This window comes from Taudactylus pleione, unplaced genomic scaffold, assembly GCF_031769625.1.
Source record: "Taudactylus pleione unplaced genomic scaffold, aTauple2 ptg000005l, whole genome shotgun sequence".
NCBI lineage: Eukaryota > Metazoa > Chordata > Amphibia > Anura > Myobatrachidae > Taudactylus > Taudactylus pleione.
This window is the reverse complement of record NW_028284408.1, coordinates 22,813,574-22,831,284: the sequence shown is the minus strand read 5'-3', so window position 1 is coordinate 22,831,284 and position 17,711 is coordinate 22,813,574.

The following is a 17,711-nucleotide window of genomic DNA, read 5'->3' as shown; positions in this document are numbered from 1 at the left end:
TTTCCCTGAGTTTTTCTAAGAGGTTCTCAGCGGTATGCCTCTTAGTGAAACCAGTTATACAAAGAGTAGCCTGCCTCTGTATCAGTTGTCTTTTGGTAGATGTTGCTGCTGCTGTTGTAGGCAATACACCTACCCAGTGGGCTGTCACAGCAAGGCCGGCTCTAGGGATGCTCGACCAGTGCGGTCGCACAGGTGCACCACCCTTAGAGGGGCGGCACCCCTCCCCAGCATCCCAATTTCAGCGGGACAGTACTGTCCCGCTGTTCCACCCGCGGGCCGAAGTGGCCCGTGGGTGGTCAAATCGGGAGGCTGGGGATACCCATCACCGCAGCCGTGCGGCGGTGCCGGACCCCCGGAGAACGAATGGATGCCGCGCGCATGCGCGCGGCAACCATTCACTGATGGTTTGGGGCCATGCCCCCAAAATCAGTTGCGCGGTGTAGCCACGCGCGATGTTAGGGCGCCATCTCGAGGGCTGGCACAGGGTGCTCTGAACCCTGGAGCCGGCCCTATGTCACAGTCATGTAATCCTTAGTTTGCTCTGTTCCACTGGTCCACATATCAGTGGTCAAGTGGACAGTGGGTACAATGGCATTTCTGTGGACATTAATAAGGTTTTTTTTAATGTCCTTGTACAGATTTGGAATTGCTCTTCTAGCGTAGTGGAGTCTAGAAGGGATCTGGTAGCGAGGACACAGGACCTGAATTAACTGTTGAAAATCCACTGCAGTAATGGCGGATACTGGACGCACATCTAATACCAGCATAGCTGTTATGGCATCAGTAATCCACTGTGCAACTGTGTGATTGCTGTCATACTTGTTTGGAGGATACGCTACAAGAAGTCTTCCTCCTGGTCCCCTTCTGGGATGAAGATCCACTGACAGCAACAGCAGCAGCAACAGGCGTAGTCATCAAGGATCCTTCTGAGGAATCACGGATAGGAGAGGAGTCAATCATGCTTCGAATACCAACATTGGCTGCAGCAGGACTACTCCCAATGATGAATGAGGATGTTGATGATGCAGGTGTTGGAGATCGAAGGCGCTTGGATCTCACAGAGAGAGAGAAGGTAGGTGACACTGGACTTGTTATGTTTTGAGTTTTGGAACTTGGCGACGTACACTTTGATATTTGATGAATGTGCTCCAAGTGATGTAACAAGGAGGAGGTTCCTAGGTGGTTTATGTCCCTCCCTCTACTCACTCTTGCATTGGCAATGGGCACATATGGCTTGACAACTGTTGTCCGGATCAGGGTGGAAATAATTCCACACGTGAGAAGTGGATTTTTTTGTCTTTTGTCCCGGCATGACAACAACGGGCTTTGGCTTTTTCAATCCATGGGCAACAGTTGTTGCCTTACTTACACAAAGGACATCCTCGGTATCAACATCCTCATCACCAACATTTTCATCATCAACATCCTCATCATCCTTAGCACCTTCAACTACCAAAATATCCTCCTCCTCCATGTGCAATTCCACAGAAGCATCCTCAATGACTACGTCTGCAAGATGTTGACTGCCCTTCCCCACATTTACAGAGAACACACAAATGTTGGAACTTGGAGGATCCTCCAGTACACTAATATTTAGGTCTGGCTCACACTTGGCAACCGTGGACACAATTGCACTCTCCTCGGGGATTTGTGATTTTTCGATTTCTCAGGGCACACAGTTGTTTTTTCCGAAGGGCTATCAGAATCAGCAGTCTTCCTAAAGAAAGTCTAAGGCCTTATCCTTCCCTTTCACTTCGTGTAGTGAAGGGCATATTGCAATGTTTTGTTTATCTAAAGGCAATTTGCCTTTCGATTTTTTTTTGTTTACTTCTGTAAAAGTAGCTTTACCATATCGATGGTGTGACTTAAGCCCCGGGGCATGGGCCTTCATAGAGGATGAGTTGACGGCCTTGCACTGCTGGCGACAGCTACAACATGTGGTTCTTGGCCTTGCTCTCCTGTCATGTGACAGCCCTCCATATTTTCTGTGGTCTTGAAGCAGTTGCGTTGCCGACTTGATAGATCTTGTGCGGCTAAGCCTAACACGCACAGACAATTATTTATTATTAGAAAAAAAGACAAGTGTTTTTTATTTTTTCTGCTCCAGAACTTTGGGCTGGAGTCGGGCAGCACTAGCTTGCGTTGCCGACGCTGTATTTTGTGCGGTTAAGCCTACCACGCACACAGACAAATATATATTACACAAAGAAAAAAAAAACTTTATTTGGGTCCAGAACTTGGGCCCAGATGGATCAGAACCAGCCCAGATGGATCAGCAACAGCCCAGACAGATGCAGCAGACAGCACCAGATGAGATGGATCAGCAACAGCCCAGATGGACACAGCAGACAACACAGCACCAGCCCTGATGGATCAGCAGCAACAGCCCAGATGGACACAGCAGACAGCACAACACAAGTTACACAACACCAGCCCAGAATGGATCAGCAGCATCAGCACCTCTCCCCAGCCCTACACTACCCACCCTCCCTGTTCAGTCTCCACAGCTGGAGTGAAATGCGCACGCACACGGCGTCTCTTATATATAAAGAGACGAAAGCTTGCGAGCCGCGAGATTTCGTCTCTGTAGTTTTGCCTCGATTTGGAGATCCAAGTCGGCGGGAACACTCCAACCCCACTTGGATACGACTCGGATCTCCTTAGTTCGCTCATCTCTAAAATATATAAATATTACAGAATTTTTTTGAAACAAAAAAAAAATAGAAATACAAATTAAATACTCAAGAATTATGGTTTCATGGCTGGTCAGCATTATGATGCCATGATGATGGGCCTATCATTATGTGGAGGCCTGGAGTTGTAGCTCCCCCCAGGCTAATGTTCATCTGGTCCTGGTGAGCAAGGTGTTTTTAGAACTGCACAAATTTTGGGTTTACAAATTCACAATTTGTTTTTATAACTGCACAAATTGTGTAGAGCTGCACACTATGGGACTGATTTAGAGATGTACAGTATGTTCATCCAATGATGAACATACATCTCTGATGTTGATGGGTCTGCGTCTGCGCAGGACCCATTCTGTGCATGTGCAGAACGGCCTGTGATTACACTCGCAGACCCCCCAACCCGCAGCATAATTGACATGCTGCGGCATTTGGGGGGCGGAGCTGGTCGTCTTTCTTGGTAACGGGGGCGTGTCGCCCCCATTTTCCAAGAGGGACGAGGCCAGGGTCTGCGTTGATGGATGCAGATTCCTGGCCTCTTAAGTGTCCAGCACCTGGTCAGGCTGCGGGAAGCTTCAGCTCCTGCAGCCTGACCAAAGGAACAACCATCACGATCATCGGTCGTGATTGTTGCGATGGTGATCCCAGCCTGTGATGTTGGTCGCAGTGCTGGGATCGCAAATGCAGCAAGGAGGTGTCTGACACTTCCTTCTGCATTTGCATCTGAGATGGACGGATTTGCACAGTCGCTCTGCAAATCTGTCCATCTTTGAATCAGGCCCTATATTCCCTGTAGGAAAGCCATTACTGTACCAGGAATTAAAAATTTTGGGGGGCTGTTCTTTAATATGGGCATTACCAAGTGTGATGAAAGGTGGTTACCAGGCACTGTTAATAAAGGTTATCCCTCCTGGGACCCCCTCTATTCAGTAATCACAGATATAAGCTCCTGGGTTCTTGGTATCCACGTTGGTAGTAATTTTTTGAAAGTATGGTTTTCATTGCACCACACAGTGGGCCTGATTCATTACATAGCCATGAAGGAATATTGCACTGGGCCATTCACATATTGGTTCAGGTTAGTGTCCATATAATAGGCTGCAGGATTGGGGTGGCAGCGTGTGTGTGAGGTGATGGGGGCAGTGAGTGTGTGAGGCTACGTGGGGCAGCGAGTGTGTGATGCTATGGGGGCAGCGAGTTTGAGTCCGTATCCAGATGAAAGGTCGAAAGATAAAAGATCCACAGGTTCAAATGGTTGACACAGAAAAGGTCTGCACATGATTTTGTCCATCTTTTCCTACATACAGCAAACTTCCGGGTACTGCAGCCAACCTCTTTTAGCCATCTATTGCAGGAAATTGTTGGTAATAGAGAACAATAGTTGGCACTCAGCTACACAGCACATGCTAATGTGATATCAAACTTCTCAATTTCTGCCAAGGTATGGAACTATTGCATACAAATCTGTGAATGTTTGTAGCTCTTTTATATAGGATAACTTGTATGTCACCTTCACAGCCTGGATTAGGTAGGTTATTTTATGATGATCTTTGTCATTCCCCCTCGGAAACGGCAACCTTAGCATTTTCACCAAGGTCAGAGGACAGAAGACTCTAGTGCAGAGTTCCAACAGTGGGCAGTAGATGCCCTCATTACAGTCCTCTGTAATCAGTGTCATGTGGGATTTCAGAACATTTATCAGATATTATACATTTCCTACTCCCAGTACTCTTGATTGGTCTGTGATATTATCAGTGAAGACTAACAGATGTTTCAGAGAGACCCCAGGAGTGTATATTTGTTTGTTGTGCGTCTTTTTGTGTTCTCTTTGAAGTCTACCATAATATCTCTGGAAGAGTTTCTGCTACTAGCCCTAAAGTATTAATGAAGCAGGAGGATTGTCATACTCAAAGACATTGCGTGAACATTAGGCACAAATATCCACAGCCAGCACAAGCCCTGGGGTGCCCTAGATGGTGACAAGCAGATGTTGCACCCCCCCTTGAGTGCTGTGCCCCCGCTGCTTCTTATGTTGGCTATGGATTATATCAAGCACCAGCTTAATACAGACTTTTTATCATTATCATTATTATTATTATCATCATTATCATTATTATTATTCTTTATTTGTAACGCATCGCAAAATGTCCAAAGTGGAATATACATGGTAACAGTGTAACTTGACATATCATATGTATAATACAATGTATATTGACATACCTAGGAAGAACAAACAGCAATAAAACAACAGATATGGTAGGATGAGGACATGGGGTGGATGTAGGGTAACTCACTGTATCTTGTAGGGTAAATCGTAGGAAGGAGAGGTAGAGCAGCACTTCATGAGCATGTGCTCAACGTAAGAGTGAGCACACACTTTCAGAGTCCCTCAACAGGACATGAGACAAAAGACATGGAGAACAGGTGGCATGCATATTAGAAGAGCAAGAGGAAAGAGGGCCCTACCTTGAGAACTTGCAGACTAAGGTGAGGGGTAAACTTGAGAGAAGAGAAGGTCATCAACGGAGAGGTAATAGTGGATTTAGGAGGAGCACAAGTATTATTTACTGAAGATGTGTGTCTTGAGTGCAGACTTTAAGCTGGCATAACTGGTACAAAGTCTAACTTAGCCAGGGAATGAGTTCCGGAAGAGAGGGGTCAAGCGAGAGAAGCATTGAAGGCGGATGTGAGAGGAGGTAACCAGGGTAGAGGTGAGGCGGATGAAGATCATTCACTGTATTGCCGTCGCTGGAGAAAATGGCTCCAGTGAGTAAGTCTTGCAGCTGTTTGGCTGCGGTGGGCTTGAATATGCAAAGATTCAAGCCCAGATAATTATCCAGCGCCATTTTGAAAATGCTGCCAGCTGCGAGTCTTTTCACAGTGCGCGGCTGACTGGCCTATCAGTAGCAGCCACGGTGAGCCATCTGTCTTCCACCTACTAAGTTTGCTTTTATATTGTCGCTGTCTTACCATCATATAAATCCTCGGTCCTCACATCTTTCTCTTTTCAGATAGCTGTCCAATATGTGTTCCAGCACTGTCTGCATCCATCTCAGGGGCCTGAAAGTGAGAGCATTTGATGTGAGGTATTTGCCAGACTATACCACACCCTCCACATTCCCCCATCTCACACTGAATTAACTAGAATTTAACTAGCCAACCAGAAGCAGATTATTGAAGATTTTTGAAGATTATCATCTTGAAAAGATGAGTGTTATTGGAGAATAGTACTTTTATACTTATTAACTCACTTTAACTACATTGTGTCACGGTCCGCTACAAAGATTATCTCAGTTGGAGGACTGGGAGGCGGGGGATCAGGGTGACTAGGAGGCAACTGATGGGGTGTCAGTAATAATGTCCTCATTATTGGTCAAACCCAGGTGTTGGCTCTGTCACGAACTCTCGGACGGATTGTGGATGCAACCCGTATTCAGGGAATTGGCTAGACCTATTCCTGAGGCGCAGAGTCCAGGGACCCTCGCAAGAAGGCATGGACTTGGTTGCGTCCGACACACAGGTTGCGGCCCTCAGGTTAGGTTTCCCTATACAGGTGCTGGGAGACTTGGTAGGAGTGCAGAAGACTTAGCGTAGTAGACTAGCCGGGTCAGAACCAAACAGACGAGACGGTACCAGGAAGCAGACGTAAACGAGTCACAGGGAATAGCCGAGGTCAGAACCAGATATCAAACAGGGGTCAGGCAGAATCGGAGTCATGAACAAGCGAAGGTCAGAACCAATAGTCAGGATATACACAGGAACGCTGGAGTATGGTAATGGAGCCTATACTCTGGAACTGAGGTACTCCCAGGAACTTCCTTATATAGATCAGGGTTCACGCTGGACCCAATCAGTGACTTCCTAACCCTACCTGCCTCTTTAATGTACTTGCAGCTCGTCCCTAAGGTAGCCGTGGCCGTCTACACAACTTGACAGGGGAAGCCCGTGGCAGCAGGCGCCGGGATCTCCCTGCTTGCCACTCGTCGAAGCATGAGACAGGCAGCTAGGGAGGACATAATCGGCAGCGAGCACCGGGATCTCCCCGCCCACTGGCCGACAGGGAGCCAGTGCTGCCGGACCTGGTAAGCGATGACCGGTGTCCAGCACACTGTGACAGGCTCGACCTGACCAGAGGCGCAGAGTCTAACCCACTTGGTGGTCTTCCCCAGTGACCCCTCCTATTGGGATTTGGGGTTCGATGCACGAAGTGAGCAGATCACGGCCCTCTGGTCAGGTACCGGGGAGTGACGAGGAGGCCGGGAGAATAGCGGGAATGAATATGCAGTATAATGAATGTAAAGAATACTGTGAGTTTGTACACTGGACTACATTGAAGGGAACTTGAAAAGTGAGAACACTGAATATCCCAGCAAGGGCTTGCACTAGAAAGTATCTCTGAAGATCCGGACACAGGACTGTATAGAAGAGCGGCACTAGGAGTCAGTACACGAATGCTGTACTGAGTACACATGCTGGTGATCCAGACGCAGGCATAGGAGAATGACACTTGGAACAGTACACAGATGCTGTACTGAGTACACACGCTGGTGATCCAGATGAAGGCACAGACACAGGAGACAATAACTAGAGTTTGAGCACGCACACAGGTGCTGAAGTATACACAGGAGAACCAGATGCTGATTAGTGCTGAAGTTGTTTAACTGGAGTTTCAGCACATAGATAAGTAGAGAAGGAATCACGGGAGAAGTCTGATGCTGACTAGCACTGGAAGGAGTCACTGGAAATAGATAAAATAAAGCCAGGAGCGAATCCAGACACTAGGATATAACACTGGTAGAACCTGGAAAGCTGCAACAGCTAGAAATCACTGGGAGTAGCGAAGTTGAATAGCATCTTCCTGTTCCTGGAGTCTGACTACATACCGTAAGGTAGCAGTCCATTGGAGGATAGTGTCAGCTGACAGAACCCAATGCTAATATTGGGTGAATGGCTGATCAGGTGATGTAGACTGTCATGGCTGCATCCATGATGGTAATCTCAGGAACCAGATCACAGAGCAACACATGGATGTCCTAGCAGACCCCAGGCATAATCCTCAGCATGTCACTTGCCGCTGCACCTGGCGCCTGACTACTCGAGAGGTCAGGGGAAGCCGGCGCTGAGGTAAGTAACAGCCGATCCCAGGCTGCATCCTGACACATTGAGCTTTTGTTATATGGACCTTGGTACATTATAATAGCAAAGTTGATTACCCCGGACCCGACAGGGCTTTGGGAAGAGTCACACCACTTTACAGCATTAAGCTTTTGGGGAATATTTACTAAAGTGTTTTCAAAAATGGAGATTTTGCCTATAGCAACCAATCAGATAGCTATTCTTCTAGAAGGTGCTAGATAAATGTTAAGTAGAATCTGGTCGACATAGGTCCGGCCGTATTTCATACCGATCCCGTATATACAGTTAATGCTTGCAGCACAGGAACTGAATGAGGACTTACAAGGAAAGGATGGGTGGAATATGGTGTTCAGTAAAAAAAAAAAAAATTCAGAATGACAATATAGAGTTCAAAAACATGATATATGTAAGAATGTGTTCAATAGAGATCACGTCTGTTACATAATTATCAATCACATCTCAATGTGTCATTTTATTACAAACTGTGCTACCAAAATTTTTGTTTGTTTATTGCTAATTGGGTAGATTTCATCCAAACAGCTTGGCTTTAAGGAATAAGTCGATGAGCCAAGCTGTTTGGATGGAATTGAAGAAATATATATTTCTTTAATAATACATTTTTTTTACTGTTTTTATTTTAAATAAGATACCTTAATATTGGATTACAGTGGGATTCAATAACTTGAATATGATGTTTGCACTTTCCTATATTTTGTATGGAAAAAAATATTATAATTAGTGTGTTGTATATAATACAGCACTTAACATGTTTCCTATTAAAAAGTATATATTTAATGTGCTATGCATTATTGTATTGTTAAACAAAAAACTAATACTTAACATGTATTTGCAGTGTTTACCATATACAGTTACATGGGCAGAATAACAGACGTATGTCCACAAGCAACAGCACTATGGGATGATTCACATTGGTTGTAAAAAATAATCACTCCCGAAATGGGTTTATTCAGGAATTCTTGCCACTGAGCACCATAAAATACTCAATTGTCAAATTGTTCAAAATATCCAAAAACTGTAAAGCTTCTAATTAGCTAGAAATAATTATAAAAATACTACTAATAATACTACTACTACTACTACTACTAATAATAATAATAAAATTGTTTACTGTATAAGGGTGGTCATACACTGACGTAAGGAAAACATTGCAGAAACTGGACAATTATGTAACTAGGACTTGCACCTGTAAAGTGTGTGTGCGTGTGTGTGAGGGGGGGGCTCATGGAGGACCCATGGGCTTCCCTGTGATTATCTGCAGTGGAAGCTGCTGAGTCGAATAGGCATCGCCGAAAAGATGCTCCTGTTGCACTGCTCCCATTCACAGATAAAGAACAATAGATTCACACGCTTTAACTACAGTTATAGAAGCCAATACAATTATTATTTTTAATGTCGGCGTGTAACTTAGGCCTGAGTACTTATATCCTTTGCTAAAGTACACCTGAATACAGAAGGGCCGATGGCCAGATGGGCTGATCCAGTGTTAAACCCTGGCTGAGCAGCTGCGGCTCCCACGCTCTGCTCAGCCGGGATACTGAAAGACAGGGCGTGCCGTGAGGCCTGGCTCGCAGCTTGTCCCCATGAGGCATAACCACGCCGCCTTTGTGGCAAGGTCATGCCCCTTTTGCGGACACAGGGGGACTTCCAAAGCCGATTAGCAGCCCCAGTTCTTTCCTTGGTATATCTGAGATCTGCTGCAAAATTAAACAGGAGTGTAGGCATATATTGGGTGTTGAATCTGTGATCAGGTCTTCAGTAGACTTGTGTTAACAGTATTTTCTGGAGTTGGATCCCCAGAGGATTGGACAAGTGTGTACCCATCTTAGTTATGCAGTGTCACATTAGATGAATAATTAGCTTTATTCATTGTTTGTAAATTAAAAACTGCAGATAAAATGGAGGGAGATGTCTATAAAGGTAAGGATGACAGGCCAAAAGTTGTTATATAGTCCTTACCTTCAGTTGAAATTTCGATTTGATTTCTCAAGATGATGTTGTTGGTTAGGACCTTATTGGAAAATGTAATACAAAGTCCTATTTGGTAGTTGTTATCCAAAGTCGCTTAATAAAAGCAGGAACTACTCAGAGAATACCAATGTAGGATAAAATGTCACCACAAAATGGCTGCCAGTTGCTTGGCATCCTTTATATAGGGCTGTGACCTGCAGTGTGACATCACAATGCATGCAGACAGCAGCTGGAGATGGCTGTAGCTTAGATCAGCTCTGGGCCCTACCTGGCACATTTATATAACACGAATAGAATTGATAAATTGATAAATTATTGGTTTTGATCTTTTTCTTTCTACTTTGAATTTGCACATATTTGTAAGTATTTCTCATTCGTTGTAAAAAAATTTAGATTTTTTTATAGCATTATATACAGTATTGGAACTCCCGGAGACAATGGAGACATTTGCCACCGGGCGTCAGCTCTGAAGGGGCACCTGGCTCCATTGTCCCCGGGAGCTGCATGGAGAAGGAGCGCCGCTGATCGGCGCTCCACCTCCATTGGCATAACTATGGAGGGTGCAAGGGGTGCGGTCGCACCCCCTGCACCCTCCATTTGCCGGGCGCCCGCTGATTGTGTTACCAGCGGGCGCCCGGCTCCTATTCAAACCCCCGGCGGCAGCCGGAGGACGGAGCTCCTGGGGGCAACTACAGGGGGCTCACTACTGGGGGCAACTACTGGGGGCTCACTACTGGAGGTACTGCATAGGGATATCATTACTGGGAGCACTGCATAGGGGGACCACTACTGGGGGCATTATATAAAAGGAACTGCATAAGGGGGGCGGCGGCAGCTGGGGCTGGCATAGGTACTGGGGGGTGGTACATTTTAGTTTGGGGGGGGGCACCCACATTTATCTTGCCTCCGGGCACCTGGGATGAAGTTACGCCACTGATTATATATATTTATATACTGTAAATACCCCCCACTATCGTTCTAACCTTCTAACCTTAGTTAATCTAGTGGGGCGTGGCCTAGGAGCGCATGGAGTAGCACATAGGGTGAAGTGCTCCCCAGGTCTCATCTATCCGCTATACATATCCTGCTTTCCCCCAGGAAACAAACTCTAATCGGCTGGTGTTGGTAGGTGTGGTGATCCTCCGGGCTGATAGCTGAGCCGCTGAGCCATGCTGCCGGAGCCTTCTTCTCTGGGGCCTGCTGCCGGGACTAGCCACGTGACATGCCGGCGGCGTCTCTGTCGGACTTCATCAGACACAGCGCAGCTAGCTGCGCTCTATACTTATTGAGGCGCTGAAGAGGTGAGACCATCCGGGGACTCTGCTGGAAGAGGGGCTGAGGAGTGGTGCAGAGACACCACCGTAGTGCAGGCTACTAGCCCGGTCACGTGACGGGCCGACGCCATCTTCCCTTAACAGAGGGGTCTACCCTAAAACGCTCTGTGGTGATAGGGGTGACTGGTGAATAACCTGGAGGTGCTCAATACTGTGTTTTCATCTCCCCTGAGTCCTGCTGATGATATCTACTGTATGAAACTTGGGTATCCTATACTGACCTGCAAAGAGGGATATCAAGTTTAATCAGATTAACATAGCTCAGTATTTGCTGCTGCAAGTGAGTTTTTTCTTACAAATAGCCCTGTATGTGCTTTATGTAGCTCACCTCAAATATTCGTTGCCTTATCTGTGCATAAGTGCATAATTGTGCAGACTGTACTATCTGCATATAAACAGTGGCGGGCCAGGCCGGGGGGCAGTGTGCCATGTGCCCCCCGGGCCGCAGCGTCATACGGGCCGCGGGCGGCGGGCAGTGTGTGTCACTGTGACACAGACTGCATCGCGTGTGTAGCGCTGACCTGATGGAGTTTGCTGTAATCAGCAGCCACTGAGAGTCTGTCAGACTCTCATCGGCTGCTGCTGCTCCCACTGCGAGAGCCATCTTCCGGCTCCCGCAGTGGGTAATGGGAGAGACGTCATGAGTAATGACGTCTCTCCCATGCAAAGTGGCCGGAGGAGCTGTTAGCGGCGGGACCAGGAGCAGGAGTTTCAGGTAAGTGATTTTTTTTTTATTAAGTCTCTCTCTACTGGGGGGGGGGGCTTATGGGGGCACTACCAGGGGGGGATTACTATGGGGGCACTACCAGGCAGGGATTACTACTGGGGGCACTACCAGGGGGGTGGATTACTACTGGGGGCACTACAAGGGGGGACTACTACTACTGGGGGAACTACAAGGGGGGACTATTACTACTGGGGGCACTACAAAGGGGGGCTACTACTGGGGGCACTACAAAGGGGGGGACTACTACTACTGGGGGCACTACAAAGGGGGGCTACTACTACTGGGGGCACTACAAAGGGGGGGACTACTACTACTGGGGGCACTACAAGGGGGGGGACTACTACTACTGGGGGCACTACAAGGGGGGGCTACTACTGGGGGCACTACAAGGGGGTACTACTACTGGGGGCACTACAAGGGGGGACTACTACTAGGGGCACTACAAGGGGAGGGGACTACTACTAGGGGCACTGCATAGGGGGGGAGGGGACTACTACTAGGGGCACTACATAGGGGGAGGGGACTACCACTGGGGGCACTGCATCGAGGGACCACTGCTGGGGACTCTATATAAAGGGCTATACTGGGGGTACTGCATAGGGGGGAGACTACAACTGGGGCCACTATTTAAGGGGCATTGCATAAGGGTTACCACTATTGGGGGCACTGCATGGGGGGTGGACTGCTACTGGGGGCACTATATAAGGGGCATTGCACAGTGGGTACCACTACTGGGGGCACTATATAAGGGGCTTACTACTGGGGGCACAAGGGGCACTGCACAGGGGGGACCACTACTGGGGGCACTATATAAGGGACTTACTACTGGGGGCACTAGGGGCACTGCATAGGGGGGGATCACTACTGGGGGCACTACTGGAGGCCTGCATAAGGGTGTTCTCTCCTGTGGCACATGGGGGCACTGCATATGGGCACTGCATATGCAAAGCTGAGGACTGGGCGAATGGTCTCTCCATTTATAAATATTATAATATTTCAAGATGGCATCACTAAATATACATTTTTTATTTTGGAATGTTAGAGGGTTAAATGACAAGATCAAGCACTCTCTAGTCATTAGACAAATTAAACAATATGCCAAGGATGTTATTTGCCTACTGGAGACACACTTAGTTGGAGGACGACTACTGTCATTAAAGAAACCTTGGGTGGGTTGGGCGTACCACTCAACGCACACGTCAATGTCTAGGGGGGTCTCGATACTGGTACGTAAGTCAATTCCCTTTGTATTAGATCAGATACAATCCGATGTGGGGGGCAGATATGTTTTTCTAAAATGCAGAATACACTCTATGTCATTGTTGCTTCTGGCGATATATATCCCTCCCACTTATTCACACGAATTTCTTAAAAGCTGAATTTATACCTATGTTCCCAGGACTACCAATAGTATGTGCCGGTGACTTTAACAATGTCATGAATTTGTCATTAGACAGATTTGTTGGCGTGTCAGGACGGTGGAGACTGGGGGACTGGGTTTGCGAACATGGTGCGTGAAATGGGCCTACTGGACGCATGGAGACTTAGACACCCACATGAAAGGCAATACTCTTACTTCTCATGTACTCATAGATCATTTTCCAGAATTGATTTGGCCCAAATATTATACACCATATACAAAGGATCCACTACCAAACTAGGGGCATCTCTGACCACTCCCCTATTTCACTGACCATTAATTTAGAAGGCCATAGAGGACAATCATTCTGGAAATTAAATTCGTTTTGGTTAACACGAATGGGTGCTTTTCTCGAACTGTAAGCTGCATGGTCAGAATTTTTTTATTTAAATAGGGAACCGTCTTTTCGACCTAGTTTGTGGGATACTTTTAAGGTATTCCTTAGGGGTACGTTGATACAGAGGGTGGCTAGTCTTAAATCGTTCTATAAAAACAGGAGCTTGAATTGGAGACAAGGTGTAGAACGCTGGAGCTGACATACCTTTCTGATAACTCGGAATCTAACAGGCAGGATTGGGTAGATGCGCAAAAGGCATGGACAAACTGCTTGGAGGATAAGGTAAACTTTAAACTGCTATTTTCTTCTCACCTCCAATATGCCTCAGGGGATAGACCTGGATCATATTTAGACAATTTGGCTAGAGGCGAGCGATCATCTATAAATGTAACCCAAATTATTGACCAAGATGGAGTGGTATATAACAAGGTACCAGATATTGCTAAAGAATTTGCAAAATACTACAGTCAATTGTATAGTTCTCGTTTGAATGATGAGATACAGGATGTCGTAACTACTTGGCGGATATAGATCTTCCAAGACTTAGTCCAGAAGGCCGTGATCTTTTAGATTCCCCCATAACCATAGAGGAGATTGAGTTAGCCATTAACTCCTTTCCCACTAGCAAAGCTCCAGGGGTGGATGGGATCCCTCTTGAGTTGTATAAGAAACATAAAGCCTTTTATTTGCCTTGCCTGCTTAAACTTTTTAATCAAATATATGAATATAACAAACTCCCTGACTCTATGTCAGAAGCTCTTATAATTGTTCTACCCAAGCCTGGTAAGGATGCCTCACGTACAGATTCGTACAGGCCCATATCATTACTACCCACTGATGTAAAGATAATAGCAAAAATTCTAGCTACTACAATTAACCAAGTTATACTACCACTAATTCATCCAGATCAAATGGGCTTCATGCCTGGCAAATCAACTGCCATTAATCTCAGACGCCTGTTCACCCATTTGCAAATGCCCCAAAGTGATGACTCAACATCTGTCATAATGTCCCTTGCAGCCGCTAAGGCGTTTGATTCAGTGGAGTGGGAATACTTGAGGGAGACACTGGAGGGATTTGGAATTGGTCTGGGATTTATAAAATGGGTTATATTATTGTACTTGGCTCCGGTGGCAAGAGTTGCAGTAAATGGATTTGTCTCCTCCCAGTTTCCACTGTTCTGTGGTACTAGGCAAGGCTGTCCCCTGTCTCCTATCTTGTTCGCCCTTGCCATTGAACCCTTAGCGTGCAAAATTAGAGCCTGCCCTCATATATTAGGACTTACCATGGGAACTAAAGTAGATAAGATTACGCTATACGCAGACGATATTTTATTGTTCATTTCAAAATATACGGTTTCCATACCGTATGTTTTAAGTACTATAGATACATTCGGTAGATACTCCGGTCTATGCATGAATTGGGACAAATCCTTCGTGCTCCCGTTTGTTGATTCTGGCCCAACTGATCCACTGCAACACTTCTTACTAAATTGGGTAAATTCTTTTAAATACCTTGGAATCTGGATTGCAAAGGATCCCTCACGGTATCTGCTCTTTAATATTAACCCTCAGCTGGAGTTTATTAAAACTCGATCTCTGCTTGGGGCAAATTGCCACTCACTATGACAGGCCGGGTAAACATAGTTAAAATGGTCGTACAGCCCAAACTATTGTATGTTCTACACCATTCCCCAATATATATTCCACAGCGAATATTTAAACAGATTGATGGCCTGCATTCCTCTTTAATTTGGTCTGGTGGGAGAGTTTGAATTAAAACTGACACATTGACTTGACAAAGAGATTCAGGTGGCCAACTGGCACACTTATGGGAGTGGTTTCAAGTAATACAGGCAGATTCAATGCTAAACTACATTATGGCTGGGAGCGGCACGGGTTTGTCTCCAGTTCAACTACTCCTTAGCGATAGTTTGGTAATTGTCAAAATTCCTCTATTTAAACAAGCTGTCATGATTTGGAGATTGACCTCGCAGATTTTAAAGATGGAGGGATTAGATCCAGATACTCCGTTGGCTCACTCAAGGACGTTTACTGAGCTTTCTGAGTTACAAGTTGGGGAAGTGTGGGGAAAATGGGGAGTGACATCTGTTGGGCAGCTATATCGAGAGGGATATCTGAAATCTTTTCAGCAAATTCAAGATGAGTTTAAAGTCCCTGGGGAGTACGTTTACAGATTCCTTCAACTTAGACACGCACTTAATGCTCAATTCAGAGGGGCTCCTCTGCTTCTCCGTGACTCACCGCTTAAAATACTGATGACGTCTATAGGTTCTCGCCGCCTGATTTCTACTTTATATAATAAACTATTGGATGGGCATCATTCATCTGACCTAGCACATATTAGACAAAAATGGGTAAATGATGTTGGTGCAATTTCTGACGAGGCGTGGCAAATAGCCTTGGCCAGTCCACACACTGCCACAGTATCTGCTTCATTTCAACAGATACAGCTGTTTATACTTCACAGAGTATATATGACACCTGCCAGGTTATACGCAATTGGGGAAGGGCAAACATGCAATGTCCCAAATGTAACTAAATGGAGGGAAATTTCTGGCACCTTATATGGCAATGTCCACAGATAAACACTTTTTGTCCCATTATATCAGATACAGGTATACTACAAGATGTCCTCACTCCGGTCTCATGCGTTCTGGCTAACACTGAGGATGATTCTATTGGTAAATACCCTAAAATATTTGTAAACAATATGTGCATGCTTGCTAAAGTGTGCATAGCAAGGGAATGGATGGCACCTAGTGGCCCGAATATTAACGCATGGCTATCATTGGTAAACAAAGTCGTGTCACACAAAAAATATGTATTTATAGCCAGGAAGTCAGAAAAGAAATACCTTAAAGTATGGTCTAGGTGGCTTGAAATGTCACATGCCCGTCATACCAATTAATAGTCTGTCGGTGATTAGAAACTATTTAATGAGTCCTGTTGATAATTATTAAATACCTGATATAATATTTTTTTCTATGTATAATGTTTCATTGTGATTCAAAAAGTTAAAAGGCACATGTAATTGAGGCTTGCTAGATCGAAATAACTGCAATTGACCATGTTTGATCCTCTCAGAAAGTATTTTTTCTTCTTTATGTTTTTTTTCCACTCTTTCTACATATTTTATGTTGATGTTCAAAATATAACAAAATAAGAAGCCACATCCATTTTATCTTTGAAAAAGAATATATAACTTTATTGTGAATTAACAACTGTCAATATAGTGTATTTACAACAATTCAGCAATGTCAGTTTAATTTTATGTTTGTATTGTTTATAAAAATGAATAAAAATGTATTGAATTTAAAAAAACCTTAGTTCATCTAAATACATAACATTGTGTATGGGGGAGGTAACTGTGTTTCTTATGGTGAGGTGCTTGTGTTTCTATGTTTGTATCTTTTATATTTGCCTTTTAAAGTAATTATAAAATTGGGAAAATAATTTGCCGTTTCTTGTACTGTAGGTTTCAAATGTGCAATTGGGGTGCTTTTGCTCTGTATTTAATCCTCTATAAGTTATCAGTTAATGCTATTATACATGTATATTCTACGTTTATATAAGTATATATATAAGTCTATTCTAACTGAAACGTTGAACGAACTTACCCAGTCGTTATTCTTCATTTCAAGACCCGTGAGTGCCGCTGCTATTTTTGGATACATGATAGGTATTTTTGTACTTCAGAGGCAGGGGCATCTTTAGAGAGGAGGGGGCCCATGTGCATCCCCCGTCATGGGCCCCCTCCTCTCACTTTGGCGGCCGGCAGCCGACTGACGCTGCTGGCTGGCCACCGCAGAATCAATAGACTCTGGGCACTAGAGTACGTCCGAAGTCTATTGGGCATGCGCAGATCGCCGGGGAAATGGCATGCGCGATTTCCTCACAGCGCATGCGCAAAACACCGGAAATAAGGCCACGGCGGCCATTTTCCCAGTGATCTCCTCACAGCGCATGCACAAAACACTGGAAAAAAGGCCACGGCGGTCATTTTCCGGCATTTGAGCAGCGCTGGGAGACCCGACGTGGGTGTACACCCTGCACTCATTATA